Here is a 14,373-nt window from a genome sequence, read left to right on the forward strand (position 1 = left end):
GTGTGCTAATCTGTTCGCCCTCACGATTGCTGTAGACCTTTATAACATGCTAAGGCTTAATTATAAACATAGTTTGACAAGTTTACTCGAAATATAATGTATACTTTCGACGTTTTGGTGCGCAACCACTTGAAATTTGCATACATTTCGACCGAAAAGTGTCTAGTTTGAGAACGGAAAGACACAGACTTGTAAACTGAACGCTAACTTGGTGAGTATTAACCCTTCCACCGTCTTCTGAAGCAAGAACAGCCATGGTAAGGGAATATTTACGTCTTCATTTTGGGTTTCTGCCGACTCCATGATAGAGGAGTCAGCATGCTAAATGAGAGCGCCGACTCTCTATTATAGCCTAGTAAACGCCAAATGTAACGTTAAAAATAATTGTAACATAGCAATTGCATTTAGAAGAAGTTTATCTTGCCATACATATGTAAAACATGCATATTTAGTCAAAGTTTATGATGTGTATTCCTTGTTAGCTGACGTTATCTGCCGGAGCTATTTATTTCTCCTGACATTGCAGTAGCATTTTTTGAACGATGCATAATTGTAAACAGAGATTTATGGATATATATGGCATATTATTGAAAAAAAAATGAATGTACTGTGTAACATGTTATATTACTGTCATCTGATGAAGATTTCAAAAGGTTAGTGAAATTATTTTTCTTTTAATCCTGCGTTTGTTGATTGCATATTTTTTCCTACTTGGCTAAGCTAATGAGGTATGTATGCAGTGGTGGTTGGACATAAATATGTGCTATGTTTTCGCCGTAAAACATTTTAGAAATCTGACTTGCTGGGTAGATAAATAACTTCTTTATCTTTCATTTGAGCCATTTTTCAAGCGATTCTGTGGAGGTTAAATATTTTTAGGATTATTTCTTGCGTTCCCTGCGCCACATTACAGCTCAGGGGGGGTGGGGTGAGTTCCCAAAGGGGAACTAGTAGCTCTAACAATTAAAATAACCAAATTCCCGTGATCTGTTGTTATTACAATCAGTTTAAACAGGATGTACTATCTTAATTTGAACAGTTTCTCACAGACAATAATCCTGCAGCAACAGGAAATGTGAATTATTATTTTTTATTATAATGAACGGACATTTTTGTAGAGATTTAAATATTTTGTTGGGCAAATAAAGTCTGACATTTCTAATTGGAAATTAAACTTCAGAATACTTTGTAAACCTTGAATACACTACAAGTTTGCATGTCCTGCTGCGCAGGAAAATTCTCTGCGGCAGCAGAGTGATCAAATTAAGATAGTACATCTGTAGGCAGGATAGACCATGAACCTGCCAAGGTTGTCCCCTTTTACCAATCGAACGAGGTGTTTTCTATTTATAGGGCCTAGTATCTATAATGTATTTCTATGTAACCAATTAAGATGTGTTCCCAACATTTCTTCATCCTTACCATAATGAATGTTTCAGTGCATGAAATGTGTGATGTTGACTACCTTGCTCAGGGCCTTCACATGGCTCAGGGCGTTTAACATCACCATCAGTCTGTGTAGAGGGATAGACCGACCATAGCCTTGAGCTGTAGTTCAGCTCTAGGGGCTGAGGTGTCTAGATCAATCCAGGTCTGCACATGGCCCTCATCGGGGTCGGTAGAATCCGTAAACATCTGTTTTTCAGGGATACAGTATCTGCAATCTAGCTTCCTTTTCCCTTTGAAACCAGATGTGGGGACCACACTCAGGCCTTTATTTTACTCTTGCACATGGCTGTCCTCACTGACTTTGTTCTTTATCAATGAGATTTCATATCTCTTCAAGAAATGCTTCATACATGTATGCAACCCTTTCACCCCACACAAACTTGTAGTTTTCGCCAAGTTTATTTAGCAGTGCTATAAGGCTATGAGCATGTCAACACAGGTCCTTTCCATCTTAATATCTCACTGTGGGCAGAGATTGGACTTTCTGAAGCGACCTGCAGAACATGTTTATCCAGATCTCTATATATCACATAGATGGGAATTAAATGTCACTCCTCCGATCGCCTGTCTCTCCTTTAATTGGTGTGTGATATTCCTCAGTTGTCATTTCTCCAGAATGAGGATGCCATTTTGCAATGTTCCTGTAGGGGGAGGGTAGCGCGTCACTCAGGTTGACGGGTCTGTAATGCATTTCTCGCCAAAGGCTGCCTGTCATTTAGGGGTATGGGTTTTTGGAGGGTATGGGGGGGAGGTGTGGGACAATTCATTTACCCAAGCCATCCATCAAGAGAAATATGTCTTGAACTCTTGGTTTGGGGGCAGCTGGTTGCCTGGATGGACCGAAATAGATTGTCTGCTGTAGCATGAGGAGTCCAAACTTCAAAGTACTACACTATGCATCTTTCTTTCCTAAACATACCGATTCCTAAACATTTGTATTGATGTGGAGAAATAAATGGATGTTTGTCCAAAAAGAAGCCAACACACATTGTTTTTATGTCTATGCGGTTGCTGCCACAATCATTTAACAATTGCATTATGTGGATATGGAGTGTGAATCCAATTTAAACAGAAGTAAATGTGTCCTCCCTCCAGCGAACCCTTTCCTGATGCCCCCTCTTTGACGAGCAGACTGTTAAATAGTCATTTAAGCTCGGCTTAAATTATCAAGCTATTTTATGCGGTGCAAATGGACTCAGAGACCTTTTCCCAGCATGCCTTGTCCATATTTGTATTATTTGTTCCAACATGATCAAAATGCATCCTGAATTAAAGAGCATTCTTGGCAAGTTCATCTATATAATGTTATTTTTTAGAAACTCACTCTGGCTTCAAGGACTAGGCTCGGATATCATTTGTGCTCATTGTACATCATATAATAATCAATCTCACAGCAAGAAAAGTGGAAATGCCAAGGACGGCTCTAAATAAAAGGTGGGAGACAACACATGCATATCGATTAAGGAAGCTTGTTTTGCCATTCAACTTCCTGCCATGGTGCTATGGTCACAGCCAGGCAGAAACCTTCCCGACAGCTGGGAATGTACTCTGGTGCTATCCGTCATAGTTCTGACCGCCAGTCCAGAAAGAGAATACAGTCATTGCCTGTCAATTCTCCTCTCCTCTCTTTCCCCTGAGTGACTTCCCAGGTAGCCATCCACTTTTCTTTGGCAAATCAAAAGGTGCAACCATCCCGCTGCTACCTCAAATAATCACCTGTACCACAGTGAAGTGTCCTTTTACTCACCTTTCTTACAGGGGGCAACCTATTTTATACTTGACAGTAAATCTTGAAGTGCCACCATTTACGGTAGTTTTTGAAAAGCAAGGTAGGCTAGAGCACGAATGGGTAACTGGCGTCTGGCCTGCCCCACTTTATTAAAGAACTCAGTCGGGGTCGCAACTTCCTGTTGAGAGTTAGAATAGTATAATACACAAGGTGCCATTTAGAAATTTGGTTGTGTATCAGCAGCTTTTCTCTTGTTATATCAGTCACTGACATTCACTCATTTAGCCTTTGTCAGCAAAAAAAAAAGTGATTGGTAAGTTAGTCTAGCCAACTATCTAAACTTGTCGTTATCGAATTACCGACTGGGGGTCCCCCATTGATTTTGTTTGTCAATTTCACTCAGATACCATATTAAAAACTGCATATTGAAAACTCCCTCCACACTATGGCAAAATGTGAAGAATTACAGGAAGTTAGTTATAAAATTGATAAATCTTCTCTCTGGCCTCATGGCAAAATGTGTAGAATTGCAGCAGACTTGTTTTAAAACTGCTACATTTTCTCTACACCCCATGGCAAAATGTGAAGAATTACACTTTTGTTCACTAAGGGCCCTCAACAAAATTTCACTAAGGGCCCTCAACAAAATTTCACTTAGGGCCGGCTCTGACTGCATGTGTGGGTACGCAGACACCGAGCCACCGCGGACCTTCATGATGAGTTCAGATTTTTTGTGGCTCCCACTCCCATCAAAGTTACCTATCCCTAGAGTAATCCATGTTCCTTTTATAGTATTTTATTGTACATTCTCTCTATGTAGCAATCTCAAATGTTTCCGGATATGGCTTATTAATGACAGATTATTGAATTTAACCCGTATAATATCACAAACTTTGGTCATCTATCAAAATACACCTGAAAATATAATGAGCTTTTGGACTTGACGAACATAGCTGTTCGATGAATGATGATACATTGGACAAAATAATTTCAAGAACATTTCTGTTTACATATTTCTGTTCCCTGCCTCGCCATGCAATATGCAAGTCACAGCTATTTAATGCTAACACAGTTCCACTTGAGGCAATGTAAGCCAAAGCGTTCAGTCATGAAATGCCTTAACCAAACACACATCCTGTTCAACCATGTATATTTCATCACTAATCTAGAAATAATGTTAACTTCTTAATTAACCATGTGTCACATTTATGGCTATTAAATAATGAATGAGTAGATCATGCACATTTCCACAAACTGAACTGCCTATTTGTTCTTAGCTTAGTCAAAGCTGCAGGGCAATCCTGCTCAGTGACAGTGACATATTGTAACTACAATTAGACAGTGAGAGTCCTCCTCTCCTTCCTCTCCATCAGCTTAACAGAATGAACCGGTGGCATAAACTGCAGGGATTTAAATGCAACTCTCAATGGCCGTCAGCTATTTCATGTGAGACCATTCGACAGGGATGAGGGGATGTGGGGGGGGGGGGGGTGTTCACGAACGGCTTGTGATTTTGCAGATTAAGGACTCTAGGACACTGCCAGTCAACTGAATATGCTGCCAATGCACACACCCCTATTTAAATCTCACATGTGAAGAGGGATTTCTGAGCAAGCTGCTCGGTCCCCCACCGTTCCTCAGCAAAAATAAAGCAGTCTTTCTTCTTTCTTTTTTGTACCATTTCTATCATTTTGCAAACTAGGACCATGAAAAGCTGTTTCTTTGGATATGGCTTTGAGTTGAATGTTGACAGTATTCCTCCATTATGATCATGTGCAAAGGGCACTGCCAAGGGAGTTAAGTATACTCTCTTGGGACTGTGGGTAGTGTGCTCACCTTGGGATGTACCTACTCCTGCTGGTGGTTGCATTGGCTAGGAGAAAACACAATTTATCTGTACCCTGCCAAAAACAAAAACAATATTTTTCTAGTGATATCAGTCTAGACATCGAGACTAAAATAATGAAATGCTGCTTATGAATGGTTATTGTCATGTATTGTCATTATGTCTTGTTCCTGTTTTTTCTCTTCACTCCGTCTCCCCCTGCTGGTCGTATTAGGTTACCTTCTCTTCCTTTCCTTCCCCCAGCTGTTCCCCATCTTCTCTAACTACCTTGTTCACCCTTTTCCCACCTGTTCCCTTTTTCCCTCTGATTAGGTCTCTATTTCTCTCTCTGTTCCTGCTTCTGTCTTTGTCAGATTCTCGTTTGAGTTTCTCATGCCAGAACCAAACTATCGGCTCGTTTGCTTCACCCTTGTCTCGTCCTGTCGGAATCTGCCTGTTCTTCTGATGCTACGTGTGATCAGGTACCTCTGTCCTCTACAACCCGCGCCTACCCAGAGAGACCAGCAGTCTGTCGCCGCTAACCCTGCTATTCTCCTCTGCTGCAAAGAAGGGGACTCTTCTGTAAATATCAGAAGGACTTTATGATTTATTTGTCGCCCTCTCTGCGGGTTGTCTATTTTGCCATTCTATACATCTGAAGAGGATCTATGTCTTCCCTGTGTTTTGACATTAAAGGACTCTGTTTTTGTTAAACCACTTTTGGGTCCTCACTCACCTGCATAACAGAAGAATCTGACCAAGAATGGACCCAGCGACTTCAGATCCTCTCCACTCAGCCGTCGGGATCCAGGGAGCGATGCTAGGCAGACACGAGCAGGAATTGTCTGCTGCTCGACATGCCGTTGAGACCCTGGCCGCCCAAGTCTCCGACCTCACAAAACAGATTCACCATCTCCGCCTCGATCCACCGGCCACTTCCAGGGCTTCCGAATCTCCGGAGCCCAGAATCAATAACCCGCCGTGTTACTCTGGGGAGCCCACTGAATGCCGCTCGTTCCTCACCCAGTGTGATATTGTGTTTTCTCTCCAGCCCAACACTTACTCCAGGAGCACAGCTCGTATCGCCTACGTCATATCTCTCCTTACTGGACGGGCTCGTGAGTGGGGCACGGCAATCTGGGAGGCGAGGGCTGAGTGTACTAACCAGTATCAGGACTTTAAGGAGGAGATGATACGGGTTTTTGATCGTTCTGTTTTTGGGGAGGAAGCTTCCAGGGTCCTGTCTTCCCTATGTCAAGGTAATCGATCCATAACAGATTACTCTATTGAGTTTCGCACTCTTGCTGCCTCCAGTGACTGGAACGAGCCGGCTTTGCTCGCTCGTTTTCTGGAGGGTCTCCGCGGGAGGTAAAGGATGAGATTCTCTCCCCGGGAGGTTCCTTCCAGCGTGGATTCCTTGATTGAACTCGCTATTCGCATAGAGCGACGGGTTGATCTTCGTCACGAGCTCGTGGAAAGGAGCTCGCGTTCTCCGTTGCCCCCCTCTCCGCATCACTACCATCTTCCTCCGCCGGCTCGGGTGCTGAGCCTATGCAGCTGGGGGGTATCCGCATCTCGACTAAGGAGAGGGAACGGAGAATCACCAACCGCCTCTGTCTCTATTGCGGTTCCGCTGGTCATTTTGTCACTTCATGTCCAGTAAAAGCCAGAGCTCATCAGTAAGCGGAGGGCTACTGGTGAGCGCTACTACTCTGGTCTCTCCTTCAAGATCCTGCACTACCTTGTCGGTCCATCTACGCTGGACCGGTTCGTCAGCTTCCTGCAATGCCTTGATAGACTCTGGGGCGGAGGGCTGTTTTATGGACGAGACCTGGGCTCGGGAACATGACATTCCTCTCAGACAGTTAGGGGAGCCCACGGCCTTGTTCGCTTTGGATGGTAGTTCTCTCCCCAGGATTCAGCGTGACACGCTACCTTTAACCCTCACTGTCTCTGGTAATCATAGCGAAACCATTTCTTTTTAAATTTTTCGTTCACCTTTTACACCTGTTGTTTTGGGCCATCCCTGGCTAGTTTGTCATAATCCTTCTATTAATTGGTCTAGTAATTCTATCCTCTCCTGGAACGTCTCTTGTCATGTGAAATGTTTAATGTCTGCTATCCCTCCTGTTTCCTCTGTCTCTTCTTCACAGGAGGAGCCTGGTGATTTGACGGAGGTGCCGGAGGAATATCACGATCTGCGCACGGTGTTCAGTCGGTCCAGGGCCACCTCTCTTCCTCCGCACCGGTGGTATGATTGTAGTATTGATCTCCTTCCGGGAACCACTCCCCCCCGGGGTAGACTATACTCTCTGTCGGCTCCCGAACGTAAGGCTCTCGAAGATTATTTGTCTGTAGCTCTCGACGCTGGTACCATAGTCCCCTCCTCCTCTCCCGCCGTAGCGGGGGTTTTTTTTGTTAAGAAGAAGGACCGGTCCCTGCGCCCCTGCATAGATTATCGAGGGCTGAATGACATAACAGTTAAGAATCGTTATCCGCTTCCTCTTATGTCTTCAGCCTTCGAGATCCTGCAGGGAGCCAGGTTTTTCACTAAGTTGGACCTTCGTAACGCTTACCATCTCGTGCGCATCAGGGAGGGGGACAAGTGGAAAACGGCGTTTAACACTCCGTTAGGGCACTTTGAATACCGGGTTCTTCCTTTCGGCCTCGCTAACGCTCCAGCTGTCTTTCAGGCATTAGTGAATGACGTCCTGAGAGACATGCTGAACATCTTTGTTTTCGTTTACCTTGACGATATCCTGATTTTTTTCACCGTCACTCCAGATTCATGTTCAGCACGTTCGACGTGTCCTCCAGCGCCTTTTAGAGAATTGTCTTTATGTGAAGGCTGAGAAGTGCTCTTTTCATGCCTCCTCCGTCACATTTCTCGGTTCTGTTATTTCCACTGAAGGCATTAAGATGGATCCCGCTAAGGTCCAAGCTGTCATCGATTGGCCCGCCCCTAAGTCACGCGTCGAGCTGCAGCGCTTTCTCGGCTTCGCGAATTTCTATCGTCGTTTCATCCGTAATTTCGGTCAGGTGGCAGCTCCTCTCACAGCCCTTACTTCTGTCAAGACGTGCTTTAAGTGGTCCGTTTCCGCCCAGGGAGCTTTTGATCTCCTCAAGAATCGTTTTACATCCGCACCTATCCTTGTTACACCTGACGTCTCTAGACAGTTCGTTGTCGAGGTTGACGCGTCAGAGGTGGGCGTGGGAGCCATTCTTTCTCAGCGCTCCCTTTCTGACTACAAGGTCCACCCTTGCGCGTATTTTTCTCATCGCCTGTCGCCGTCGGAACGTAACTATGATGTGGGAAACCGCGAACTGCTCGCCATCCGCTTAGCCCTAGGCGAATGGCGACAGTGGTTGGAGGGGGCGACCGTTCCTTTTGTCGTTTGGACTGACCATAGGAACCTTGAGTACATCCGTTCTGCCAAACGACTTAATGCGCGTCAGGCTCGTTGGGCGCTGTTTTTCGCTCGTTTCGAGTTCGTAATTTCTTATCGCCCGGGCTCTAAGAACACCAAGCCTGATGCTTTATCTCGTCTCTTCAGTTCTTCAGTAGCCTCCACCGACCCCGAGGGGATTCTCCCTGAGGGGCGTGTTGTCGGGTTGACTGTCTGGGGAATTGAGAGGCAGGTAAAGCAAGCACTCACTCACACTCCGTCGCCGCACGCTTGTCCTATGAACCTTCTTTTCGTTCCCGTTCCTACTCGTCTGGCCGTTCTTCAGTGGGCTCACTCTGCCATGTTAGCCGGCCACCCCGGCGTTCGGGGTACGCTTGCTTCCATTCACCAGCGTTTTTGGTGGCCCACTCGGGAGCGTGACATGCGTCGTTTTGTGGCTGCTTGTTCGGTCTGCGCGCAGACTAAGTCCGGTAACTCCCCTCCTGCCGGCCGTCTCAGACCGCTTCCCATTCCCTCTCGACCGTGGTCTCACATCGCCTTAGACTTTATCACCGGACTGCCTTCGTCAGCGGGGAAGACTGTTGTCGATAGGTTCTCTAAGGCGGCTCATTTTATTCCCCTCGTTAAGCTCCCTTCTGCTAAAGAAACGGCACAAATCATCATCGAGAATGTTTTCAGAATTCATGGCCTTCCGTCAGACGTCGTTTCGGACAGGGGTCCGCAATTCACGTCTCAATTTTGGAGGGAGTTTTGCCGTTTGATTGGGGCTTCCGTCAGTCTCTCTTCCGGCTTTCACCCCCAGTCTAACGGTCAAGCAGAACGGGCCAATCAGACTATTGGTCGCATCTTACGCAGTCTTTCTTTTCGTAACCCTGCGTCTTGGTCAGAACAGCTCCCCTGGGCAGAATACGCCCACAACTCGCTTCCTTCGTCTGCGACCGGGCTATCTCCTTTTCAGAGTAGCCTCGGGTACCAGCCTTCGCTGTTCTCGTCTCAGCTCGCCGAGTCCAGCGTCCCCTCCGCTCAGGCGTTTGTCCAACGTTGTGAGCGCACCTGGAAGAGGGTCAGGTCTGCACTTTGCCGTTATAGGGCGCAGACTGTGAGAGCCGCTAATAAGCGTAGAACTAAGAGTCCTAGATATTGTCGCGGTCAGAGAGTATGGCTCTCCGCTCAAAACCTTCCCCTTAAGACAGCTTCTCGCAAGTTGACCCCGCGGTTCATTGGTCCGTTCCGTATTTCTCAGATCATTAATCCTGTCGCAGTGCGACTTCTTCTCCACGATATCTTCGTCGCGTCCACCCGGTCTTCCATGTCTCCTGTGTTAAGCCCGTTCTTCGCGCCCCGCTCGTCTCCCCCCATCCTTGTCGAGGGCGCACCTATCTACAGGGTCCGTAAGATTTTGGACATGCGTCCTCGGGGCCGTGGTCATCAGTACCTAGTGGATTGGGAGGGGTACGGTCCTGAGGAAAGGAGTTGGGTTCCCTCTCGGGACGTGCTGGACCGTTCGCTGATCGATGATTTCCTCCGTTGCCGCCAGGTTTCCTCCTCGAGTGCGCCAGGAGGCGCTCGGTGAGTGGGGGGGTACTGTCATGTATTGTCATTATGTCTTGTTCCTGTTTTTTCTCTTCACTCCGTCTCCCCCTGCTGGTCGTATTAGGTTACCTTCTCTTCCTTTCCTTCCCCCAGCTGTTCCTCATCTTCTCTAACTACCTCGTTCACCCTTTTCCCACCTGTTCCCTTTTTCCCTCTGATTAGGTCTCTATTTCTCTCTCTGTTCCTGCTTCTGTCTTTGTCAGATTCTCGTTTGAGTTTCTCATGCCAGAACCAAACTATCGGCTCGTTTGCTTCACCCTTGTCTCGTCCTGTCGGAATCTGCCTGTTCATCTGATGCTACGTGTGATCAGGTACCTCTGTCCTCTACAACCCGCGCCTACCCAGAGAGACCAGCAGTCTGTCGCCGCTAACCCTGCTATTCTCCTCTGCTGCTAAGAAGGGGACTCTTCTGTAAATATCAGAAGGACTTCATGATTTATTTGTCGCCCTCTCTGCGGGTTGTCTATTTTGCCATTCTATACATCTGAAGAGGATCTATGTCTTCCCTGTGTTTTGACATTAAAGGACTCTGTTTTTGTTAAACCGCTTTTGGGTCCTCACTCACCTGCATAACAGTTATGATAGAATGCATCACATATTCACCCTGATGTAAGTCACTCAACAATTGGTTATACATTTCTCATCCCCTAATAAAACATCTCCTCACTCCAAACATTTCGAGTGAGTATGTTCCCCTCCGGGTGAGGCTGAGGTCCAAATATGGACACCGTCCCCCAGGGCTTTGATCCCTACTAAATAACATATCATAATGCAGTCCATTATGATCATTAGTCAGAGCACATAGTGTAGCGGTAACAATCCATCAATGGAAATGACAATGTTGCTAAAAAAGGCCTAGTGTTAATGTAAATGGTTGCTTCAGTTATTTTCATAATGGCTAATCTCAGTGTGGCTACATGTAAAATCTCTGAGAAGATTAACAGAATTGTGATTTTCTTCTAACAATGTTAGTCATTACTGCATAGCGGCCTTTTTATTGTTGCGCAATTGATGATTGTTGACCTGAACATTTTTTGATGGTGCTAAAAATGTAAATGATTTCAGTGCCACCCAAACATTTGACCTACCAAAACAGATACAAAAGGCCCACAAGGCTCTTGTTCAAAGCGAGGTGCAAATCACAGACTTGTGGGTTGGTGGAACTGGGTGCATTTTCAATGACTCATTTGATATTGTCCTCTTGGTAATCATGCTTTTGTCCGTGTTTCTCTAGCCTGCCTCTATTGCTGCACTGCATCACATCCCTCCCCATTGCACAGAAACACATTGCTATGGCAACTTAGGCTGAGGAGATTTACAAGTAGAATTGCTGTGGTCTAGAAAACACCAACAACATTAAACAATGTAAATGTAAACACACACGGTATAACCTGAAAACATGGTTAAAACTATCATTTTTGGTAGGCCACACAAGCTAACAGAACGGGACTGGCGAGTGCTGAAGCACGTAACGCGTAAAAATCGTCTGTCCTCGGTTGCAAAACTCACTACCAAGTTCTAAGCTACCTCAGGAAGCAACATCAGCAAAATAACTGTTCTTCGGGAGCTTCATGAAATGGGTTTTCATGGTTGAGCAGCCGCACACAAGCCTAAGCTCACCATGCGTAATGCCAAGCGTCGGCTGGAGTGGTGTAAAGCTTGCCTCCACTAGAGCAGTGAAAATGCGTTCTCTGGAGTGATGAATCAGCTTCACCATCCTCTGGAGTGATGAATCAGCTTCACCATCCTCTGGAGTGATGAATCAGCTTCACCATCCTCTGGAGTGATGAATCAGCTTCACCATCCTCTGGAGTGATGAATCAGCTTCACCATCCTCTGGAGTGATGAATCAGCTTCACCATTCTCTGGAGTGATGAATCAGCTTCACCATCCTCTGGAGTGATGAATCAGCTTCACCATCCTCTGGAGTGATGAATCAGCTTCACCATCCTCTGGAGTGATGAATCAGCTTCACCATCCTCTGGAGTGATGAATCAGCTTCACCATCCTCTGGAGTGATGAATCAGCTTCACCATCGGCAGTCTGATGGATGTATCTGGGTTTGGCGGATGCCAGGAGTACGCTACCTGCCCCAATGCATTGTGCCAACTGTAAAGCTTGGTGGAGGAGGAAGAATGGTCTGGGGCTTTTTCATGGTTCAGGCTGTTAAAAGATTCTAGCTTCAAGTATCTTTGCTCAATTCGCTAATGGAGTGGGCTTTCTCACCTGACCATCCGTAATGTAGGCTACATGAATCAGCTAGTTAGTTAGGCTATGGAATCAACCAAGATTACTAGTCTTTACTTGATTTGAATTTGTTCTGCTACTGACAAACAGTTGAACTGCAGTTGTCCCCTTCCTGTCCCAAAGTAACCTAGGTATTCCTTTCAAACCGCTCACTGCTGGTGGACAGATTGTGCATACATGCTCGCAGTGTCAAGACTGTTGGAAAATCATTCCAGGTGAAGTTCGTTGAGAGAATGCCAAGAGTGTGCAAAGCTGTCCTCAAGGCAAAGGGTGGTTTTTTGAAGAATCTCAAACATATTTTGATTTGTTTAACACTTTTCGGTTACTACATGATTCCATAGTTTTCTACAATGTAGAAAATAGCAAAAATAAATAAAAACCCTTGAATGAGTAGTTGTTCTAAAACGTTTTACTGGTAGTGTATTAATATATATATATATATATATTGATTAGATAAGTACTTAACACCCTGAGTCAATACATGTTAGAATCACCTTTGGCAGTGATTACAGCTGTGATTTTTTCTGGGTAAATAGATAAGTGTCACGTTTGTCGTATACATAATGAGCGGACCAAGACGCAGCGTGAGTAGAGTTCCACATATTTATTACAGTGAACCTTCAAAAAAACAACAAAGAATAAACAAACGTGCAGTTCGTAGCGCACATAGCACTAAACCAAAACAAAACAATATCCCACAAACGCAGGTGGGAAAAGAACCACACTAAGTATGATCCCCAATTAGAGGCAATGATCATTAGCTTCCTCCAATTGGGAACATACTCACACCAACATAGAGATTCAAGACTAGAACACCCCCTAGTCACGCTCTGACCTATTGCACCATAGAGAACCCCAAGGGCTCTCTATGGTCAGGGCGTGACAATAAGAGCTTTCTCCGGCAGAATTGTGCAACATTTGCCCATTATTCTTTTCCAAATTCTTCAATCTCTGTCAAATGGATTGTTGATCATTGCTAGACAACCATTTTCAAGTCTTGCCATAGAGTTTCAAGCAGAATTAAGTCAAACTGTAACTCGGCCACCCAGGAACATTCACTGTCTTCTTGGCAAGCAACTCCAGTGTAGATTTAGCCTTGTGTTTTAGGTTATTGCCGTGCTGAAAGGTGAATTAATCTCCCAGTGCCTGGTGGAAAGCAGACTGAACCAGGTTTTCCTCTAGAATTTTGCCTGTTTTTTTTAGCTCCATTCCATTTGTTTTTTTTTTATCCTGAAAAACTCCCCAGTCCTTAATGATTATAAGCTTACCCATAACATTATGCAGCCACCACTATGCTTGAAAATATGGAGAGTAGTACTCAGTAATGTGTTGTATTGGTTTTGCCCCAAACATAACACTTGTATTCAGGACAAAAAGTTTATTGCTTTGCCATATTTTTTGCAGTATTATTTTAGCGCCTTGTTGCAAACAGGATGCATGTTTTGGAATATCTTTATTCTGTACTGGCTTCCTTAATGTTACTCTGTCAATTAATGTAGGTTTGTATTGTGGAGTAACTACAATGTTGTTGATCCATCCTCAGTTTTCTCCTATCACAGCCTATCACAGCAGTATGTGTGGGTAGAGAGATGAGGTAGTCATTCAATAATCATGTTAACCTAAAAGCCATTAGGGGAAGGGGGTCTACTAAGATAACATATGGAATTGTTTTAGATGGTCATATCATGGATCATTTAGCAATTTAATTTGGAATTTTAGTACAGTCAAAAAGTAAATCATAAGGAATATGGTTTTGAAGTGTCTGTCCTATATTCAGGATATGTGTTCGTTTTTTGGACACATATTTAACCCCTTATATTTTTTGGCACAAAACTACCTCGATACTACCATTCATTTGTAAGGGTTACATTCAGATGAGTCCTGTGACGCTTGTGTGGGTCGTAGAGCAAAACGGAGAACACTATTGTGTTCGTGAGAGTGCTCGTTAGTTAAAACCAGTGGAGGCTCCTCAGAGGAGGAAGGGGAGGACCATCCTCAGTGAATTTCATAAAAATAGAAATAGTGAAAATATATTTGTTTAGATAAATCTATTCTAAATATATTCACGTCACCAAATAGTTAATTAAAATACACTGCAATGAAGGTCTACAGTAGCCTCAGTA

The sequence above is a fragment of the Oncorhynchus nerka genome, linkage group LG6 (assembly GCF_034236695.1).
Source record: "Oncorhynchus nerka isolate Pitt River linkage group LG6, Oner_Uvic_2.0, whole genome shotgun sequence".
Classification (NCBI taxonomy): domain Eukaryota; kingdom Metazoa; phylum Chordata; class Actinopteri; order Salmoniformes; family Salmonidae; genus Oncorhynchus; species Oncorhynchus nerka.